General features: G+C 41.9%; 2 protein-coding genes across 5 annotated transcripts in view; one reads left to right on the plus strand and one right to left on the minus strand.

The window, feature by feature from the left end:
• The window catches only part of PLEKHB2 (pleckstrin homology domain containing B2), a 49193-nt gene extending 42344 nt beyond the window's left edge, over positions 1-6849 (minus strand). Inside the window, exon 1 of one of the 4 annotated variants that reach the window (XM_019931816.3) lies at positions 6725-6849. The gene's annotated coding sequence lies outside the window, so the exon portion shown is untranslated. The remainder of the gene's footprint in view (positions 1-6724) is intronic. The other 3 variants (XM_019931815.3, XM_019931813.3, XM_019931814.3) reach the window with 3 other exon arrangements.
• Positions 6850-18263: 11414 nt separating this feature from the next.
• Positions 18264-23537, plus strand: part of FAM168B (family with sequence similarity 168 member B) — a 34134-nt gene continuing 28860 nt past the window's right edge. Inside the window, exon 1 of the mRNA XM_033860325.2 lies at positions 18264-18502. The gene's annotated coding sequence lies outside the window, so the exon portion shown is untranslated. The remainder of the gene's footprint in view (positions 18503-23537) is intronic.

Raw genomic sequence — 23537 nt, forward strand, 5'->3', positions numbered from 1 at the left:
TCCATCTTCCCGGGCTTCCCTGGTGGCGCAGTGGCTGAGAGTCCGCCTGGCGATGCAGGGGACACGGGTTCGTGCCCCGGTCCAGGAAGATCCCACATGCCGCGGAGCGGCTGGGCCCGTGAGCCATGGCCGCTGAGCCTGCGCGTCCGGAGCCTGTGCTCCACAACGGGAGAAGCCACGACAGCAAGAGGCCCGCGTACCACAAAAAAAAAAAAAAAAAAAAAAAAAATCCATCTTCCCATTTTTCCCTCTACAGTATATAGAAATATTACATATTTCTGAAAAATACATATTTCTTGATACTAAACACTACAAATCACATGAGAGTTATTTTCAAAGACAGAAGACACAACAGTGACATTAAAATGAGAATCCAGGAATTTCCCTGGTGGTCCAGTGGTTAAGAATCGCCTTCCAATGCAGGAGACACGGGTTCGATCCCCGGACGGGGAACTAAGACCTCACATGTCGCAGGGCAACTAAGCCCACATGCCACAACTAGAGAGAAGCCTGAACCACGCAACGAGGAGCCCGCGTGCCTCAGCGGAGGATCCCACATGCTGCAACCAAGACCCAACACAGCCAAAACTAGAAATCAATAAATATTTTAAAAATTTAAAAATGAGAAACCAAGACAAAAGATCTATGAATAACGTAAAGATCACCCATGCTGGTGACTGCTTTGCTACTTCCAACATTAATGACAGATTAAACACCTAACTCTGCTCTCTCCTGAAACGCAACTAAAATGACAGTTAAGGGGAAAACAAGGCATAAATCCACAAACACAAAGAGAATCGCAGCAGAGACAAAAGCAGATTAGATGCTAAAAACGCTGAGAAAGTTTTAAAGGCAAATGAACAAGCAGTAACTAATATAAAATATAAAAAGCTTTCTCTGCTTTTCATGTGCTAATAAGCCAAAACACAGCAAGCCAACTCTAGCCGCAGAACACTGTAAAGATGCAGAAACTGGAAGTATGAGATAATGCTGAAGGTGGGGAAGAATATCAGAATTTACTGAAAGTCTTTAAGAAGAGTTAGTAGGCCCTCTACACATCCAGGCAACGACCCTCCCCAATCCTGAGGATCGTCTTTCTGGAAAAGCTGAAACACTGAGGCTCTAGGCTTGGGGACACCAGGGGTAGCTGAGAGTGGAAGAGAGATGCCAAACTTAGAGGAGTAACAGAGTAAGTGAATGTCTTAAACTCCCTGTCCTCTTCCTTTACTTAACTCCCAGACTCTCTAGCTCTGGACGAAGGGCACAGCCAAAGGTTCATTGATACTGACATTTTTTTCTACAAAACAACTGGTCTCCGGGCTTTCCTGGTGGCGCAGTGGTTGGGCATCTGCCTGCCAACGCAGGGGACATGGGTTCGAGCCCTGGTCCAGGAAGATCCCACAAGCCACAGAGCAACTAAGCCCGTGTGCCACGAATGCTGAGCTAGTGCTCTGTGGCCCGCGAGCCACAAATACTGAGTCCATGCGCCACAACTAATGAAGTCCGAGCTCCGCAACAAGAGAAGCCACCGCAATGAGAAGCCTGCACACCGCAACGAAGAGTAGCCCCTGCTCGCCGCAACTAGAGAAAGCCCGCGCACAGCAAGACCCAATGCAGCCGAAAATAAATAAAATAAATAAATTTATTTTTAAAAAGATATTAAAAAAAAAAAAGCTGGTCTCTGCCTAAAACCCTACAGGGATTCTCATCATGTGATAAACTTTAAACAAACACATGAACTTTCAATCAGTTTTTTTAATATCTTAAATAGAAACAGATAGCATGTATGTTCAGACATCTGAGGAAGCTTCAAGAGACTGAAAAAAATAAAAGTAAAAAAACTCAAAAACCTCACAGGAATCAGAGACAATTGCAGGGAGCAAAGGAAAAGTTTTTAAAAAATTACTATTATCAGAAAGATGATACACAATATTGTAACCAAAAAACAAAACCAAAATGTTCTAAAAGAGGAACATTCAGAGCTCTCAGTTAAACGTGATTAACCAAAATTTAAAATAGAAGAACTGAAAAGATCATGATGGAGGAAATCTCTCTGAAAGGAAAAAAAGAAAAAAAAGGCCAAGAGATGAAAAAACTTACAGGATAAGCCTGGGATATGAAACATCCTGCTTACAGGAGAGTTTCACAAATAAACCAGCAAAAGAAGTATAAAAAAAAGTACTATACATTTTCCAGAACAGGACAATACATTTCTAGACATATTTCTAGACAATACATTTCTAGACACATTTCTAGACATTTAATGAGTGTTCAGCAAGATGAATTTTAAAAGATCCTCGGTAAGGTTTATAACGGAAATTTCAGAACTCTACGAACAAAGAATAGAACCTAAAAACTTCCCAGAGCAAAACGGAGGTCACATAAAGGATAAACAAAGCATTAGGGCATCTTCATCAAGAATGCTGGAAGCTGGAAGGCAATGGATCAATATCTTCAAAATGCTGAGAGAAAATTATTTTCAAGCCAGAATTCCACACCCAGTCAAATTATCAATCAAGTAGATAAAATAAAGACATTTACACGCATGCTGAAAGACTTAAGATTTACCTTCCATGTACCCTACCCTGTTTCCAGAGCCTAGCGAAGAATGTATTCCACCAAAATGAGAGCATAAACCAAGAGGAACCAGGGGATGCAGGTGAAGGAAAGTCCCAGGGAGACAGCTGTGCCACAGGCCTAGAAAAGAAACCAGTCCAGACTGGAGGACAGTGTTGGGGGGAGGGGAAGGGGAAGGGGACAGAGCCTGACATCTAAGAGAGTCTGGTGGACTCAAGAAGAGTGTTTACAGGAGGCAGAAGTCTTCTATGGCAAGAAGTCAAAGATTACATCTAAATCAACAGCAATGTTATTATGTCCCGAATATAAATGTAAAAAAGGCAGCTAAGAAAAGGTGAAAACGTTTGTCTCTAGTTAATGGAAAGGGAGTATTTTTTGACTCTGAGGTTTAAAGTGCTATTTGGCTTTTCAATCTATGTATATGTATTATTTTGATAAATGTGAACATGTACGCAATAATTTGAATTATCCTCAAACATACAAAAAAAAAAAAAACCCTAGATGAACACCATTTTCTTGAACCTCCCTTCTAAGAGTTCTTTAAAATGGGGGGAGAAACTTAGTATATTCTTAGCAATCAAAAATCATAAAGTATGATTTTGATAATATGCTTTGAAAAATTCATAGAGCCTAATGTTTCATAACACAGGCTTTGAAGTTAAAAGAACTGCGTTTATATCCTGGCTCAGTCACTTATAAATTACCTTGGGCAAGTTATTTAACTTTTCCAAGCCTTAGTTTCTTCATCTATACAATGAGAATACTAACATCTACTTGATAGGATGTTTGGAAAATTGGGTGAAATAACTTGTGTTTGCATAGTACCTGTTAGTTACTAAAACTAACAAATGGTAGCTGCTCCCACAGCAATTATAACTACTATTTTTGCTATTATTTCCTCACTATCCACCTGACTAAAATTTGCCTAAAACATTCTAGAAGACAGAAGCACATCAGGCTGCTTCTCAAATAGCTTAGAAGACTTAGTAAGATGTGCCTGACAGTCAAAATTTGAACACATACCTAGAAGGAAAAAAAAAAAAATCAAACCAAAAACCTTCCCAGAATACATAACTAAATTAGTCTCTGAAGGAACAGGAGTAGCTTTTTGACGTACCTTGTTGAACTCCACTCTCCATAACTTATTTCAACCTTTCACTATTATTTATACCCTGGAGCAGGATCTAATGCATAAACTAAGACTCACTAAAGTCTGATCTGCTGCTGGTCTCTAGAGGATGCCAGCAAACTAGTTGCAAAATAGCCACATTACTCACATGCCAATAAAACCTACAGAAAGTTTTAAAAATACAAACCATATTCAACAATTCAAGTTTTTGAGGTTTGTTTGTTTGGCCACGCCTCGAGGCTTGTGGAATCTTAGTTCCCCAACCAGGGACTGAGCAGTGAGAGCCAGTCCTAATCACTGGACCGCCTGGGAATTCCCCAATTCAAGTTATTTTAAAATATGAACTCAAATCACTGTAAAAATCATTGAATCCAAAAGGGACCAACTTAAGAGGTGGAAAGAATATTGCCTTTGGAATCTGACAGTTCTGAACTGAAAACCCACTTTGCCTGGCTCCTCTAGTTAGCACTTCCCAAGGAATAATATGACTACCTCAAGAGTGATATCTGGGGACTTCCTGACGGTCCAGTGGTTAGGACTCCGTGCTCTCACTGCCAAGAACCCAGGTTTGATCTCTGGTCGGGGAACTAAGATCCCACAAGCTGCGAAGCGTGGCCAAAAAAAAAAAAAAGAAGAAAAGAGTGGTATCTGTTCTTTCTGTACCACTGACCTACACATTTCACAAATTCAGTCCCTGAGATTATCAGGAAATCTACTTTCAGAATGTGTTAACTAGAAGAACTATTATTTTAGCTGTGAAAGTTGTTTCCTTATCAAAGAGAGGAAAACTCTGTTCTTCAAGGACTCCAAAACGACACAGGGGACAAGAAGGACTGGGTGATCCATCCCAGTCAGTTCATATGTGGTGTTGGCCATTTCAGGTAGCAATCAGTTCTTAATAACAAGCCCAATAATAAGCACTCATCAAAGGCCAGACAGACTAAAACAAAGAGGCAAGAAAGTTCAACTCTGGCCTCATGATCAAGTTCAGAAGCAAATACACAACAAATAAAACATGACTGGTTCAACTAGCCCACTTTTTGTAACATTTTTAATAGTTTATTTTACTCAGCAGTTTTTGGCAGTTACTGACACTAATAAAGTAATTCTTTAATTTCTTTAGACATCCAGTAAAAAAGAAAAAAGACAGAGGAAAGGAGAAAGAACCCAAATATTAATGTAGGATGGCAAGCTAGGAAGTATAGCAAACCTTCCAGAGAGTCAAGAAAAACTTCTCTACTCAGTGCTCTGTGGTGACCTAAATGGGAAGGAAATCCAAAAAAGAGGGGATATATGTATACGTATAGCTGATTCACTTTGCTGTACAGCAGAAACAGAACATTGTAAAACAACTATACTCCAATAAAAATTAATTTAAAAAAAAAGAAAGAAAAGAAAAGAAAAACCTCTGTCTTCCCCCAAGGAGTAATATGACTACCTCAAGAGTGGTATCTGTTCTTTCTATACCACTGACCTATACATTTCACAAATTCAGTCCCTGAGATTATCAGGAAATTTACCTACAGAATGTGCTAAACCATTAAAAATATGCTAGTAAAGAACCATTGTCAGGCTCTGAGCTCTTTTCTGCAGCCTCCTTCAGGAAGCATTTACTGACCACCTACACTGTGCGAGACACTCTTATCTGCCAGGATAATCCTGCAACATATGCTTGATTCCTGCCCTCAGAGATGGGGGGAGTTAAGGAATCACTACCCCACTGAGTAAACACCAAGCACAAGGGAAGCCCAGACAAGCACCTGCCCAGCTCTCTTCCCAATACCCACCTCCCATCAATAACCATCAGCCCAGCCCAGGGGCCACTCCTGAGCACAAGAGAACCAGTCGCAGAAGCACATGCACACATACACAGATATTTTGGTCATTAATTTGTCAGACAAACATTAAGCGTCGTAAATAAACAGGTAGTTAACAGTCCCAGCTTGGGCCCTAATTCCCCTCGTGACTTTTACACAAGTCACTTCCTGCATTGGCGCTGGTTTCCTCAAAGACTACCAAGACCCAGGAACTTCCCTCCCTTTAGACTAAGCGCCGCTCCCCCTGGCAGAGGCTCCACCGCGTCCTAGACAGAGGAGGTATTAAAACAACGAAAGCTTCTCAAGAGTCAACAGCGTTTGGAATTAACCACGCATGTTCCCCTGGATCTTTTGACACTGTGATCATCCCACCTCATTCCTTTCCCCCACTCACGCTGAAAACCTGGAACTTTACTATTCGGTCATTTATGCAGACTTTTCTGTGTAAATTACTCTATTTTTGAGTTAAAAGCAAACAAAAAACACTACTCTGACGCGAAATGAAAACCCCTGACCTTCGGGGTTCCCCATGTAGTTAGGTGAGAGAATCAAACGTGGAAAAAGACCTATAATACAACACCAAGCACTTAGAGCCAACGACACTGCAAAACCAAGAGTAGGTGAAACGAGCGGAGGCGGGCCCCACCCGAGAGCGCACAGCTTCAATGCCATTCCGGACTCCTTAAGGAGGTTGCGACCTCCGGGCGGCAGGATAACCAAAAAGAGCCCCAATCCCCTCGACCAGACGGGCTGCAGGGCCGGAGACCTGCGCCCCGCGGGCAGAAAGGCGGGGTGGCCGGCGGGGATCACCTGCAGGAAGGGGGGCGGCAGCAGGAGCGCTCTGGCGGGGCGGGCGGCTCCAGGGGAGACTCTAGACTGACCGGGGGAGGGGGAAGGGGAGGGGGGTCCGCTCCGGAGGGGCGGCGAGCGGGCGGCTCTAGGGGAGGCTCCGGAGGGATCCGGGGAAGGGAGGCGAGGGGGAAGGGGAGTGGGGAGGAGAGGAAGGAAGGGGAGAGGAGAGGGGAAGGACTCGGGTGGGGCTGGGGGGCGCTGACGGGAGTCTCCTGGAGAGGCTCCGGAGGGACCGACGCCCGGGGTGGGGAACGGAGGGCGCGGGCCTGGGGTCTCCCTGGAAGGGCGTGGGGTGGGTGAGCCCGGCCCGAGGGGGTCTGGGTCGCCCGGACCAGACAGGAACATTCACCTGCAAAGCCTCCGGCCGCAGCCACGTACCGAAGCAGGGTGGGAGCGCAAGGACACTGCCGGACTCCTCGGCTCCGACTGCCTCACGCCAGCGTCTTGGCTGCCGTCCGACGGCACGTCTCCCCGGCGCGCATGCGCACGGCACGCACTGCAGGCCGGGAGGTTCGGTGGGGCCCGGGCAAGCCTGGCTGTTGCGCGGGGTGCGCAGGCTTAAGTTTCACCTGAAAAGGAACTGTAGGCCCCGTGATCTTGCTTATAAGTACCACCGTCCAGTGAAAGAAGCCAGGCAGGGCTCTTTAGAGAAACGACTGACTCTAGAACTGCTTCGGGGAAAGTACAGCTGATTGGAGGAGCATCGTGTAGCGCCAGAAGTGCGGAATGCTCAAAAATAATGCGTGTAGGCCTGTCAAGGGACATAGGAGTCAACCTGAAACAGCTTCCAGTGCCCAAACCTGGCACAGTTATAACTTAGAATATAAAATAAGTATATTAGAGTCCATTCTGCTGTAAATAAATAATTAAATACATTACTGGGGAGAGGAGCTAACTCTTCCTTATAGAAGAATTCTAATTAATCATGCTCCATACAGAGGGTGTATTAATCTCCACCCACGCACCCCTGAGCGTGGGCTGTGCATGGTCACTTCCTCCCAGAGTGCAGTGTTGGAAAGGGGAAAAATAACTTCTACGGAGGAGAAACCTGACAAACGCTACTCAACCACGTGATCAAGGTTAACATCAACAGCAATAAGTCTTGTTGATAGTATTTACCCTTGATACGACATAATGACAAGGTCACTTTTCCTGCAGTCTTACTCCCCAAAACAAGCATAGCCCCAGTCTAACTATGAGAAAAACAGCAGACAAATCCCAATTGAGGGATATTCCACAAAATACCTCACCAGGGACTTCCCTGGTGGTCCAGTGGCTATGACTCCGCGCTCCCAATGTAGGGGGCCCAGGTTTGATCCCTGCTCAGGGAACTAGATCCCACATGCTGCAAATAAAAGATCCCGCGTGCCGCAGCTAAGGCCCAGCACAGCCAAATAAATAAATGAATAAATATTAAAAAAAAAAAAAAAACCTCACCAGTATTCCTCAAAACTATGAAGGTCATGAAAAACAAAGAAAGACTCACATGCAGTGTAGTGTCCTGGATGGGATCCTGTAACAGGGAAAAAAAATGTTAGTGAAAAAAATTGTAAATTCCAAATAAATTCTTGATTTTAGTTAATTGTAATTATTAGCTATTTTTAGTTTTGACAAGTGTACCGTGGTTATGTAAGATGTTAACTTTAGGGGAAACTGAGTGAAGGGTATAGTCCCTCAGTATCGTTGGGGGATACTGACCTCTCTCTGTAGAGCTACAAGTCTAACTCTGACTACCTTCAGTGTTAGGTACCTATCTTTCAGGGATTTGGAGTGTCCAAAAATACACTAACATATTGTCTTTGAGTGATGGGATTGTGCATGACTTATTTCTTCTTCCTACTTTTCTGTACTTTCCAAATTTTCTTTAATGCATCACTCAAACAACTTAAAAATCACTTTAACAACTTAACAACAAGAAAAAGTAATACTTGAATCCAGTTTGGTGAAGGTAGATGCTCTGGGAACTGGAGCAGGTGCACCCACTAGTAAGTTTTCTGGTTAATAAAATTGGCTTTCTGTCCAAGCCTGCTGACAAGAAAATTACAGTAGGGAGAAGGCTAACATTGGGTAAGCCACACATCTCCCAGTACAAAATATGTGGCCAATACTGAAAGGTGTGCTTCAGGGAACCACACTGGGTCTCTGCTTCCATCAGCTGCTTGACTCCTTGGCTCCATACAATGTGTGGTCCTCAACCCAGGCAAACCAAATTATGACCTGATTAGCCCCACTTCCCAATTACTAGTACACTTTCTTTATTGCAAAAAAGAAAGTGATAAGTTCTTGTGGTTAAAAAAGAAAAGCTAAATAGGACATGAAGTAAAATATCATCCCCCTGCCAATCCCACATAATCTGGAATGAGAATCTTCCAAGTAACAGGAGGTAATAGACATCCTTTTATTTCCAGCTTCCTTTACCTTTTCTAAATGAATCACAGCTCTCATGTTCTCTTTGTTGGATTACTTTTTATTTTCCTGCAGCACCTATCTATCTATCTCTCTATCTATCTATAGCAGATGTGCCACTTAGGGTAGAGCAGTTGGACTTCACCAGCCCCACAATGTTCATCAGTACCCCAAATCCATCCCAACAGACATACAATTCTAGTGAGAACAGAGTGTGGGTTGAGCCAAAGCAAAGTCCAGCTCAGGAATAGGAAGCTCTTCCACTGAGCTTGATACACCTTTGCTCCTCCTATGAGGAAATGCTGGAACTGCCTCTATTGGGTAGGAAACAATGAGTTTTGTGCACTTATATTTGACTTTATTTTGCCCTCGACATCTGCTGAGAAGCCTTGGCTTTCTTCAGTTGAGTCAATTTCTTTTGAGGAGAGCAGGTGGGTTTTTGCCCACTGTAAGCATGAAACCCCCAATGCACACAAGAATGGGGAAGGGAGATGGGGTGTAGCTGTGGCACAGGCAGCCTTGCAGTTACTGTTCTTGTTTACAGGCCCATTTCTCACCGCCTTTCCCCTCTGCCCCCATCACACTTGCTCTGGGTTGCAGGTTTTTCTGCCTATTTGAACCATCCACTTGAAAGTGAGTCCTTTCCCTCCCCCACCCAACCAGGGCCTCTACTACTGCTTCAGTTTTCTGTGCTGCCTATTATTTTTTAAACATCTATCATCTATTTCATAAAAGTCTAAGGAGAAAATAGAAGTGTAAAAGTGTATTCTTGATCTGCCGTCTTGAATCAGAAGCCTCCAACCCCAATTGCTTTCTCTCATGCTCAATTGTCTCAAAATGTTTGGTTAACTGACAATGCCCTTAACTTGTTTTCCAGGACTTTTACAAATACGTTTTCTTTTACCTTAATAGGGCCTTGGAAGGGAAGAGACATAGATCTCTGTGTTCAACCCAATGTGCAGAACCAAAACAGAGTTTTGTGCTCTCAAAAACTTTGCCTCCAGCTAGATGGTGAGCAGAAAACAGTGCTATTTTCCTATTAAACCCTCAGTTTATATATAGTTGACAAGAAAAACACTAAGACTCCAATATAAAAACAGGCAAAGGGACTTCCATGGTGGTCCAGTGGCTAAGACTCCACGCTCCCAATGCAGGGGGCCTGGGTTTTATATCTGGTCAGGGAACTAGATCCTACATTCCACAACTAAAAATCCCACATGCCGCAACAAAGATCCGATGTGCTGCAACTAAGGTCCGACACAGCCAAATAAATAAATATAAAAAAAAATAAAAGACAAAGGAAATATGAATAAATCATTCACAAAAGAAAAAATGTGAATGCAACAAATATTTTTAAATGAATCTTGCCTGCAACCTAGCAATTGCAAATTAAAACAAATGAAATATAGATTTTCAGTGATCAAATTTTGAAAGATTTTTTAAAAATTTAATCAGCTATACATATACATATATCCCCATATCTCCTCCCTCTTGAGCCTCCCTCCCACCCTCCCTATCCCACCCCTCTAGGTGGTCACAAAGCACTGAGCTGATTTCCCTGTGCTATGCAGCAGCTTCCCACCAGCTATCTAAAAGATAGTGGGAAATTTTAAAGGATTTTTAGTGAAATACTCAATAGAAGGATTTAATGAGACGGTCACTGTGATACACTTGCTTGTGCAAATGTAAATTGGTACAATCCTGGAATAAAATTTGATAATATCAAGAGGTTTAAAATACTTCATACTTGGGAATTCCCTGGTGGCCCAATAGTTAGGACTCTGCACTTTCACTGCTGAGGGCCTGGGTTCAATCCCTGGTCAGGGAACTAAGATCCCCTCAAGCCGCGTGGCACCACCAAAAAAAAAAAAAAAAATACTTCATACTCTTTAAACCAGTAATTCTTTGAGGCAACGATCCCATAATAAACAGAAACTCCAACCAAAAATTGTTTACAAGGATGTACATCAGGTATGTAAGAAATGGAAATTAAAACAATCCTGAATACACTACTATATATAAAATAGATAAGCAACAAGGATTTACTGTTTAACACAGGAAATAATATTCAGTATCTTGTAATAACTTATAATGGAAAATAAACTGAAAAAATATATATATATCTATATAACTGAATCACTTTGCTGTATACCTGAAACTAACACAATATTGTAAACCAACTACTTCAACTAAAAAAAAAGAAAAATCCTGAGATACAATTTCATACCTACCTGTTTGGCAAAAATCTAAAACTTCATGGTAAATGTGACAAATATGTGAAGGTACCAGAGTTCATATCTTAGTGGGGATAGTGTAGCTTGTTACAAACACTTTAAAGAACAATTCAGCACTACCTAGTAAGTTTTAAGGTGCATGTACCCTATGACCAAACAATTCTGCTTCTAGGCAAGTGCCTTAGCATAGTATTTTCAAACTGTCTGACTCCCACCTACAATAATAAATTTACTTCATAACTCAGTACATAACATATGAGTAAAAAAATTTATATAAAAATAACTTTTTACCAAACAATACTTACCCTTACTCTTGTGCCACATGCTCTACATTCTTATTTTCCAGTCTAATCCATGTTTAAAAATGCAGACAATGAATCACTAGATTGATTTCGTGACCTGAGCCTGGAGTGGGCTGGTGCTCATGATTGATTATCTATTGCTGCATACCAATCTACTGCAAAGCTTAAACACCTTATCGTTCTTGTGTCTCAGAGTACTCTGGGTTGCTATTTCCTTTATGTTAACTAGTAAGATCAAAGCGAAATAACCTTGTTGGAACTTCAGTTGTTTGTCAATGACGTGAGTGACTTCTTTGCTGAATAGGATAGTAATAGTTTTTTAATATTAGGAGAATATTTTGTAAATTTTTTTGTTCTACTCACAATGTGATACCTACAGACACCACCCCTTTTAAATTTTAATCTGCATTATTAATATTATCTCCATCATATGCATAAATCTATAAAATTAACAAAACAATAAATCAAGCCCTGATTACTATTATCCCATGAGTTGCATTCTTGCCCTGGCGGATTTCAGGCTCCAGAGGTGACGCCCAGGGAGGGAGGCAGGAAGGGAGCCCTCAGCCTAGTGTAGCTCCAAGTTTCCACCTGGCAGGTCCCAAAGCTGCCAAGAGCCTCAGGGTACAGGCAACAAGACGGTAATGAGGAAAGGGTGAATTTTGAGTATTTATTCCTTTTGTCTTTACATCAAGTTCCTATAATTCAATTTTTAATAAAGTCTGGCTTGCCAAATTCCTGAAAATGTGTCCCTTGGATTCCGGGAGCCAGTATAAGCATTGAAAGTCACCCCGCACACCACTGAGCTTGATTAGCTGTTGTTCTCCTGAGGGTAGATGCGTGGTCTCATCCCAGTTTTTGGTTATTAACAATAAAACTGCTGTGAAACCTAAGTGAACATCGACAGATGAATGGATAAAGAAGATGTGGCACATATATACAATGGAATATCACTCAGCCATAAAAAGAAATGAAATTGAGTTATTTGTAGTGAGGTGGATGGACCTAGAGTCTGTCATACACAGTGAAGTAAGTCAGAAGGAGAAAAACAAATAGCATATGCTAACACGTATATATGGAATCTAAAAAGAAAAAAATGGTTCTAATGAACCTAGGGGCAGGACAGGAATAAAGACACAGATGTGGAGAATGGACTTGAGGAAACGGGGAGGGGAAGGGTAAGCAGGGACGAAGTAAGAGAGTAGCATTGACATATATACACTATCAAATGTAAAATAGCTGGCTAGTGGGAAGCAGCTGCATGGCACAGGGACATCAGCTTGGTGCTTTGTGACCACCTAGAGGGGTGGGATAGGGAGGGTGGGAGGGAGACACAAGAGGGAGGGGATATGGGGATATACGTATGCATATAGCTGATTCACTTAGTCATACAGCAGAAACTAACACAAACGCTGTAAAGCAGTTATACTCCAATAAAGATGTTAAAAAAAACTGTTATGAAAATTCCTGTACAATTCTTTGCATTAAGGTATGCTTTCATTTCTCTTTGGCAGATACCTTCAATTTGCGGGGTGATAGGATAGGTGTATGCTTATTTTTTTTAAAGAAATGACCATACATTTTTCCAAAATGATTATACCATTTTATACTCTCATCAAAATATAAGATTTTTATTTATTTTTAATTTAATTTTAGAACATGTAATATATTCATGCAGTGCAAAAGAAAAACAAACCTTGAAAATGATCATTCTCACCTGTATCCCAGATTTGCTCAGGGTCCACTCAGTCCCTAGTCTCACCACAGGTAAGCACTGCTGCTATTTGGTGGGGTAAAAAGTGCCTTCAGTTTTTTAAGTAAAAATAAAAGACACATTTTTCATTTTCATCAAGAACTTTATTGAACAACGTATTCACCCTTTTGTTCCACTACCTTCTGCCAATTTCCAGGCAATTTCACAATTCCATCTTCCCAAAACTTTTTTATCTTTTTGAGCAAAGAACTGTTCCAGGTGCCATTTATATTCTTCCCGGGAATTGAAATTTTTTCCATTAAGAGAATTTTTTAAAGACCGAAATAAATGGAAATCCGAAGGCTCAATGTCTGGTGAATACAGCGGATGAATCAGAACTTCCCAGCCAAGCTGTAACAGTTTTTGCCTGGTCATCAAACAAACATATGGTCTTGCATTATCCTGATGGAAGATTATGCGTTTTCTGTTGACTACTCTGGACGCTTTTTGTTGAGTGCTGCTTTCAGTTGATCTAATTGGGAGCAGTACTTGTTGGAATTAATTGTTTGGTTTTCCAGAAGGAGCTCATAATAGAAGACTCCCTTCCAATCCCACCATATACACAACATCACCTTCTTGGAATGAAGATCAGCCTTTGGTGTGGTTGGTGGTGCTTCATTTCGCTTGCCCCATGATCTCTTCCGTTCCACATTGTTATACAGTAGCCACTTTACATCACCCATCACAATTTGTTTTAAAAACGGAACGTTTTCACGACGTTTCAGTAGAGAATCACATGCGGAAATATGGTCAAGAAGGTGTTTTTTGCTTAACTTGTGTGGAACCCAAACATCAAAGTGATGAACATAACCAAGCTGGTGCAAATGATTTTCAACGCTTGATTTGGATATTTTGAGTATGTCGGCTATCTCCCATGTGGTACAATGTTGATTGTTCACAATTGTTGTTTCGATTTGATCGCTATCAACTTCAACTGGTCTACCCAACCATGGAGTATAGTTCAGCGAGAAATCTCCAGCACGAAACTTCACAAACCACTTTTGACATGTTTGATCAGTCACAGCACCTTCTCCGTACACTGCACAAAGCTTTTTGTGCGTTTCAGTTGCGTTTTTAACCTTTCTTGAAATAATAAAGCATAATATGCTGAAATTGTTGCTTTTTTCTTCCATCTTCAATATTAAAATGGCTACACAAAAATTCACCAATTTTGATGTCTTTTTTTAAATGCATGCTGATATGACAGCTGTCACGTACAATCTAACTAAATTGTTTCGAATGAAGTTACAGACAACTAAGTGCTACTAGAGCCATCTTACAGAAAAAACTGAATGAACCTTTTGGCCCACCCAATACTTTCTTGCATTTTTACAATTATTTGTGTTTGTATGAAAGTAAATACAAATATATATTTTCATTTCCCCTTTTTTTACATAATCTTCTTTAGCACAGTTGAATCATTTGGCTAAGTCTGCCATAACAAATACCACAGACAAGACAATTTACACAACAGAAATTGATGTTCTCACAGTTCTGGAGGCTGGAAGTCCGAGATGAAGGTGCTGACAAGATTGCTTTCTCCTGAGGCCTCTCTCCTTGGCTTGCTTGGCTTGGTCATCTACTCACATGGTTGTCCATAGATCTATCTTGTCTGTATCCTAATCTCCTCTTCTTATAAAGACAGCAGTCAGACTGGATTAGGGCCCGCCCTACTGACCTCATTTTAACTTAATTACCTCTGTAAAGGTTCTATCTGCAAATACAATTCCATTCTGAGGCACTGGGGTTTAGGGCTTCTGCACATGAATTGAGAGTAAGGGACACAGTTCAGCCCATTACAGTAGTTCTACTCTTTGCTTTGTTCATTTAACAGTCTACCTTGAAGATATTTCCTTTTCAGTATATAGAAAGGTTGCTCATTTCTTTCTTGAGTTATGGAGTATATTACTCAGTCAGTCCTTTAGGACAAACACTAGGGTTGCTTAGGGTATTTTCCTACTCTTAGCAAAACTGCAATGAATAAACTTGAACCTATTTCATTTTACACTTCAGAGAATTTCTTTGTAGAGCAACTCCCAGAAGTGGAATTGTTGGATGAAAAGTTTTCTGTATATTTGTTCTTGATACACATCATCAAATGGTCCCCTCTCCATTCCAGCAATGTGTCTGCTTCCCTACAGCCTCAACAATAGTCACTTTTTTTTGATGCTTGCCAATCAAATAGGTGAAAAGATGCTACCTCAAAGAGTTTTAACTTGCATTTTTCTTTTTATGAGTGAGGCTGAAATTTTTTTTTCATAGGTTTATGAGCCACATTTCTTTTTCTGTGAACTCTCAATTTCTACTGAGTTTTAGGACTTTCTCTTACTGACTTCTGGAAGCTCTTTGACTATTAAGGAGATTAGCCCTTTGACTATGATATGTGTTGGGACTATTTCTTCCTCGTTAATCATTTGTCTTTTTACTATGCTCATGGTGATTTTTGTCAAACCAAAGTTTTTCATAGACATGGTGTCTGAATTTTGAGAGGCAGTTTAAAAAGGCTTTCTTTACTCCATGGTTTAAAAATAATTTTCCATGTTTTCTTCTTGTTCTTTATGATTCCATGGTTGTACATTTATATCTTTTTGCATTTGGATTTTATTCTGGTATGGTGTAAGGTATAGATTCAATTTTACATTTTTTCAGATGGCTATATTTCTGTCCCAATACCATTTATTAAACAGTCCATCTTTCTGCCCAGTGACTTGAGATGTTACCTTTACCAGATACCATCTTCCTAAAATAATTTGTATTTCTGAATTTTCTGTTATATTCCATTGGTCTATTTATGCATCTGTGACACACTGTTGATTGAGAATTTTAAATATGTTTTCTTGTCTGATAGGTTTAGTAGCCCCCTCACTATTACTCCTTATTTTCAAAGTTTTCCTGGCAGTTTTTTTTGTTTTTTGTTGTTGTTGTTGTTTTGGTCACGCAGGACGGCTTGCAGGATCTTAGTTCCCCAACCAGGGATTGAACCCAGGCCTTTGGCAGTAAAAGCGCAAGGTCCTAACCACTGGGCCGCCAGGGATTTTCCCAGATATTCTTGCTTTCGATTTTTCTTGTTGATTTTTTCCTCATGTGTAAATTAGAATTACTTTATCTACTTAAAAATAATTATTGGTGTTTGATAGGAATTGTATTAAATTAATAAATTTAGAAGAATTATCCAAGAATATGTTTTTCTCCATGAATTTAAGTGTTCTTTTGTGCCATTTGGTGGTTATTTTAAATTTTATTCATATAGATCTTGCACAACTCTTACGAAAGTTTATTGCTAGGTATTATATTGTTATATTTATATATTGGTTTATTTTTCCTGTAAGTAACCTTGCATAAAATGGATCTTTTCTTCTATTTTATCGTCTAATTAGTTATTTAGATACATGACAGCTATCTTTTTTTTTCTCACTTCAATTATCACTTGCTGCTGGATTCTCCTGTTTGTGTAGTTTTTTAGATGATACCACTTGCTTTGGATCTGTTGATTAAGTGAGAAATAAACCTCTATTGTGTGAAGACACTGAGATTTGGGGCTTGTTACTGCAGCATTTCCTAGCTATCCTGACAGATACAAGAGACTTAAAAAAAATAATGACGCTCAACAGACAATATATTAGGGTTAAATTCTCCAGGGGCAGTGCTATGGAAGCAGGAGTTTAAGGAGAAAAAGCAGGAATGGAATTTCACACTGTTACAGAACTTATTCATGTATTTTAAAAAATTAATTAATTAATTTTATTTATTTTTGGCTGCATTGGGTTTTCGTTGCTGCCGGTGGGCTTTCTCTAGTTGCGGTGAGCGGGGGCTACTCTTCGTTGCGGTGCGCGGACTTCTCATTGCGGTGGCTTCTCCTGCGGCACAGCATGGGCTCCAGGCGCTCGGGCTTCAGTAGTTTTGGCTCATGGGCTTAGCTTCTCCGCAGCATGTGGGATCTTCCCGGACCAGGGCTCGAACCCGTGTCCCTGCATTGGCAGGAGGATTCTTAACCACTGCGCCACCAGGGAAGCCCAGAACTAATTCATGTATTTTTAAAATGGAAAATAGTGGGAATCGAATCACCATGGTGGGTATGTTTTAAAGAATAACATCCCGTTTTATTTAAAACCATCATCACTTACAGCGTGCCAAAAATCAAGTCCTTTGCAACTATTTTAACCTGCACTGAAATCTTAGAGATGCCAAGTAAAAAGTCTTTAGGAACCGTAGCAGATGTTCTCAGCTTGGTCAGGGCAAGGTAGACTGCCTGGACTCTTCCTGCTGAGTACAGGCCACAGGATTCCTTCACCTTTCTCCAAGGCAGACCCATCGGCTGTCAGCTCACGCAGGGAACCTGTGGGTCCAAGTAATGTTGCAGAGACAGCAAGTGCAGCTCTGGGAAAGCGCAAAGCCAAAACTCCCTCTTTCTGAGCAAGTGCTCTGAAGCCAGACGTTGGGGTTTCAATCCCGGGTCGGCTTCCTAGGAGTTGTGTGCTCTCGAAGAACGTTGTCAACCTTCGTGCCTTAATTTCCTCATTTGTAAAACGGCTTATTATGAGTATTAAGTGACTTAATGAATGCAGAGCATCGAAAACAGCGAACGCAAAGAGCGCCGCAGCGCGCTGGCGGCCAGCGTGGCGGCTCCGCGAGCCCGGGCAGTGCCAGCGCCGAGCCCCAGGATGCCCGGCCGGCAGCGGGGCGTTCCCGCTCCTCCGACCACCCCGCCGGAGGCCACCCGACCACCCCGGCCAGGGGCGCGGAGCCTGACAGTCTGGAGAGGCGCAGCCCCTTCGCCGCGGCAGCATTTACACGAGGGTGCCTGTAGTGCGGCGCTGTTTGAAAATTTAAAAAAAATACATTTTTTAAGAAGTTAATAAAACCCTATAATTATGTTCCACTGTGTTCTTTCCACACTGCACGAAGAGCGCAAAGATAGCGTGAGGAAAAACATGAGTGTTTGTTCGAAAAAGTCAACAGCTACGCCCCGGGCGCTGATGACCTCTCAGGCACTCATCCCTCCAAGCTCCAAACTCCGAGAGCCCAAGGACTCGGCCCGAGGATGTCCGCGTCGCGAAGCTCCCCGCTGCCTCCGCATCCGGGAGCTTCTCGGACGCCAGCGGGAGCGCGCACGCCAGCTCCGAGACCGGAAGGTGCCGTGAGGTCACGTGCCGGCGCGCCCCCGCCGCGGCGGGCTCTAGGCGGAAGTGAGGTTGGAGCTCGGCAGCTGCGCAGCGTTGGCGGGGAGCGCGGGCTGCGAAGAGGCGTCCCGGACCGAGCGGGGCGAGCGGGAACGCGGGCCGGGCAGGCGGCGGCGGCAACCAGGGCCTCGCGGCTCAGCCCCGCATCGGAGCAGGCCTCCGCGGCGCGCGCCCCTCGCCGAGCCCGACCCCCGAGCCCGCCCCGGGCCGGCGAGCGCTGGTCATCGAGGCCCAGGCCGCCGCCGCGGCGCGGTAAGTGCGGGCGGGGCACTCGAGGGGCTCGGCGGAGGCTTGCGCTGCCGGAAGTGCGGCGCTTTGTGCGGCCGACTTGGGCGGCGCCAAGGTCGGGCCCGCGGCGGTGCTTTGTCCCGCGCTGGGCCGGGCGGACTGGTGAGGCCCGAGGGAGGCGGAGCTGGGCGACCGGGCGCTAGGGCAGGTGCGGCGTGGGCGGCGGGGACGCTGCCTGGGGGCCGGTGAGAGGGGCATTCGTTGCACAAGAATGTTCTCTGGGTCTTTTTAAGGTCCTGGTGATCAGATCAGGAAAATGAACAAGAAATGGGGAAGCAGTGGGGTGGTGTTTCTGTAACTTAGGTTTAAGGTTCTTAGGATTTTCATCATTTCCAGTGTGTAAACTATTCAACTTTGTCTACTCACAGAGTAAACATTATTCCATTTGACTGGCAAAAGCTTAGCTTGAACGGGTTCAGTGTTTTCTTCAGAAAGGACGTGTCGTGGCCCATTCTGGGTTAACTTTGAGAGAGAAATGCGCCTTTACAACGTACCCCCAAACGGGGTCGTCGTCTTTTATAGTGTATATAAGCATGTGTCTAATGGGTTGTATGAGTTAATGCTTCATTAAAGTCATACATAAAAGTATTTTGTAGTGTTTTGCCAAGCAAAACAATTTTTTAAATGAAAAGCTTTGTCTAGTTTCCTCTCAAGTTCTCAAATCATCCTTGTGTAATATCAGATGATTTTTTCAAATAGTCTATGAAAAACTTGACAGTAATAGTAGGGACACATTTTAGAACTTTGGTAAATAAGTAGTGGGTTATTTTTGCTTTGACAGCCAAGAATTGAACAATTAAAGGCTAATTTTTCTACTGTTGAAGGTACTGTGCTGCACACTGCGAAGTTTTTTTTTTGTCTCTTTTAAGCTTTATAAATCGGGCTTGCTTTAGTACGAGTGTTCACATAGTTACTTTTATTTAGTCGCGCTTGTGACTAAATGCAGGCTTTAAGAGTTGGAGACTGTAGGCTTCCTCTAGGTTCTGTGCTGCAGTCACTGGACAGGCCGAGCAGGTAGCGTCCCCTCTTCCTGTCTCCAGCCCTTGGGAATAGTGGAAAGATTGGGCTGTGTGTAAGGCAAGTGCCTGCAACCCAGGAGGAAGGAGGAAGCACCATCTGCTGCTGTTGCTATTACTGCCTCTGCCCTCCTATCAGGCCCTGATATACTTGTTAGGATTTTTAGTTAGTATTCTGCTCTACAACTGCTTTTCAGTTCATTTCTATTTTAAGGTTAGACAGAATTGTGATGTCAAAATTATTTGAATTTTCAAACATGGGGAAAAGGTGTAGGGTAATGCCACAGAGGTAGAGGATTAGAAGTATTAAAAAAGAAAACAAGTGCAATTAAAGAATATTTTAAGTTGTTTTTAGGTTCTGTAGTTTACAGGCAAATTTTTGTCTACCAGACTTGTTTTATGTAAACAGCTTCTTTTCCTGGATCAGTTCAGAGCAATTTTAAAGCAACAGTACACCAGTGTACTAGAGTTAATGGTTACTTTTCTTGTGTCTGTGTTCCACTTTATGTCTGTATCACTGAAGTCTCTCCAGTTGTTCTGTGCAGAAAAATGTGAATTTTGCAATAGATTGCAAACCTTGATAGTGAAGGTAGAGTTTGGGGGAGTTTAGAATTTTATCTTATTATATATTCTTGATGTTATCAGATGTTACCGAGAATTTCCAGTTTAGATTGTATTAAAGGGATTTATCTTGTATGTTGCTGAGAGAGAATTTAAGCCCCTCGACATTAGTTTTCTTGATATGAAATACTAAGACAAGGCCTTCCAAGTTTTAGAATTACTATTTCGTGTGGGAACTTTGTTTAGGTCATGGTGTATTTTGAAACTAGAGAAAGTAGTACAGTGATGGGTCTTATATGGGTCTTTCCCTCTGATTATTATTGGATTTTCAAATTGAGAAATTTTTGCTGTCATCTTCTTTTTTAAAGGTAAATCTGAGGCTTAACTTATTTTGCTGCAGGTGTCAAACCACCCATAGGGATTCTGACATTTGAGTCATTACAAATGAGAAACTTAAGAAAAAAAAGTGATACCCTTAGGATCTAGCCTTGGCATCGTGATCTTCCGCCCACACCGAATCAGACTGGGAAATCGGTGGTTTTTGGGTGGCCAGTGGCACTAGAATCCAGGCAGAGTGGTGATGGTGGGTTTTTTCCTTAATTTTTCATTATTTAAAAAGTATAAAAATACAGCGTACAGCCATATACCCAATATCTCAATCCCTTTTATGTAGAAATACTGTAAATTACGACTTCATGTCATTTTTATCCTTACATAGTTTAATATGTACTTCTAAAAATTGATGCATCTTTACATAACCAAAATACTGTTATCACATGTAACAAAATTAATGTTTGTTTAATGCCATTTGATACCTAGCCCATATTCATTTGTATCCTCAAATCCTTAAAATAACCTTTCTACAGTTTTTTCTGTCTTAAAACAAGGATCCAAACAAAAGTGTTTTATAGCCTTTATTAAGTCTGTCTTAATCTAGGACTATCCTTCTCTCCACCTTCCACCTTTTCCCAGACCATTGACTTAGTGAAGAAACTGGACCCCCTTGTCCTCTAGAATGCCCTCCTTTTGGCTTTGTCTGCTTGCTTCATGGTGTTCTGCATATTCCTCTAACTCCTGCCCTTTTTTGTAACCTGGGAGGTAGATGTATAGGCTGCATTGGATTCAGATTTTAGTGTTTTAGTCGCAGTACACCTCAGATGATGCAGAGTAATTCCATCATATGAGGATGCAGATAGTAAGTAGTTTGACTGTTAGTGATATTAAGATTGGTCAGTGGGTTCAGCGTTCATATCCACTAATCAATAACAGGTATGTTTCAACAATTCTGAATTAGATTTTAAATAAATGTCTCAACTTCATATTTATTGCTACGAAGAGTCCTGTATTTTCCATTGGACAGTTCTTTTATTAAAGAACATTCAGGAAATGTTTATGAGCTATCTCTGGACCAAGCACTAGTGAGATGCAGAGGGACGGGGCTGAATAAGATATTTTCCCTGCCCTTGAGGCTCACAGTCTTTGGGGAATCTCTCATCATATGAACAAGTAATTTAAAAAGCTGTATGACAGTTGTTCATAGAAGTTGTACAAACATTTTCTTTTGTTAATCCTGTTATATTTTTAACCTATAATTTTAAATTATGACTTCTTAATCACTTTAGGAAATAGTTATTATTAGCCTCTTGGGAAGTATAAGTGCTTTCAGGAAACGTAACTTCTGGTTAGTTTGGAACTTATGGTATTTAGAATTCAAATGCAATTTTATACATTTTTTAGTGGAAAATGTGGAGTAGGATTGTATTGCTGTTTTAGATGTAAGTCAGGTCATGAAAGGAGAGCCTTGTGGTATTCAGTGCTTCATTGGAGTTGTCTGCAGTTCCTGGCTGTTATGAATAATGCTGTTATAAACTTTCATGTACAGGTTTTTGTATGGATGTATGTTTTCACTTGTCTTGGGTATATACCTAGGAGTGGATTTGCCAGGTCAAATGGTAATTCCTGTGTTTAACTGCTACGCTATGCTGTTCATCAGCTTCATGGCCTACCAGGTGACATCTCCTGCTCAGCCCCACATTTAAGGGTCTCCACATGGTTTCAGTCTCACCTATGTCTCCATAATCATCTTTGCTGATTCCCTACATGTAGCCTAATCTCCAACAAGCCCAGTTGTAGTGTCCCTAAAGAGTGCATCTTGCATTTTCTAATTTCTGTGGCATTTCAAGATCCTACCTGTTTAGAGCTTATTGGAAACAGTACCTCCGTAATCCAAGTTATTCCTGACCGTTCCTTTCTTCCTCCTTGAATTTTTGCTCTCCTCACTCAACCCTCAGAACACTGTATTCCTTTATGGCACTTAACACCCTTTGGCCTGAATCACCATTATTTATGTCTTCTGTCTTACAGGCCTGTGTTGTCCAGTACAGTAGCCATCACCTACATGTGACTGTTCATTTAAAATTAAAGTTAAACATGTAGTTCCTTGGTCGTGCTAGCCATATTTCAGGTGTTCAGTAGCCATTAGTGACTACTCTGTGTGGACAGATCAGACATACATTTCCATCTTCACAGAAAGTTCTGTTGGACAATACTTTTCTAGATTGTAAACTCAGAGCAGGGACTGCGACTTTTTCTCCCCTGTGGCCTTTGCGTAGTGCTTTACTTATCTTGAATTCAATTAAGAAAATGAAATTAGATCCTGGCACAGAATAGAGAAATAGAGTTTCGGGAAGTATTCACTTCTCCAGAGATGAGAGTCGAACCAGAGAAGTAGATGAAATATGTGAAGACCTCCACATCCTTATGTTGTAGGTCCACCAAAAATGGGTTAAAAGTACAGGAAAATGGGGATTGGCAGTTACCAATTTGTTTATTCTTTTTTTTTTTTTTTTTTTTTTTTTTGCGGTACGCGGGCCTCTCACTCTTGTGGCCTCTCCCGTTGTGGAGCACAGGCTCCGGATGCGCAGGCTTAGCGGCCATGACTCACGGGCCCAGCCTCTCCACGGCATGTGGGATCTTCCCGGACCGGGGCACGAACCCGTGTCCCCTGCATCGGCAGGTGGACTCTCAACCACTGCGCCACAGGGAAGCCCACCAATTTGTTTATTCTTAAACTGTGGTGTAAAATACAATTGATTCTCATGTCTACTTCCTATGCCTTCCTATCCTTGTTTCTTTGTAGTCTGTTCTGTAGATCTGCATTGTCCAGGGTGGTAGCCTCTAGCCACACGTGACTATTTAGATTTAGATTGAAGTTAAATAAACTAAGAAATTGGATCCTGTTCTAACCACATTTTTCAGGTGCTCAGTGTTTACTTGTAGCTAACGGATGGTATATTGGACAGCACAGAGAACATCTTCATCCTTGTAGAAAGTACTGTTGCACAGCACTGATCTAGACTTCTCTCTTAGCTGTGGTTCTGGATGTCATGGCTTCAAAAAGTATCTCTGCCTTTGGTTTGGAA

Source organism: Tursiops truncatus, chromosome 7, assembly GCF_011762595.2.
Source record: "Tursiops truncatus isolate mTurTru1 chromosome 7, mTurTru1.mat.Y, whole genome shotgun sequence".
NCBI lineage: Eukaryota > Metazoa > Chordata > Mammalia > Artiodactyla > Delphinidae > Tursiops > Tursiops truncatus.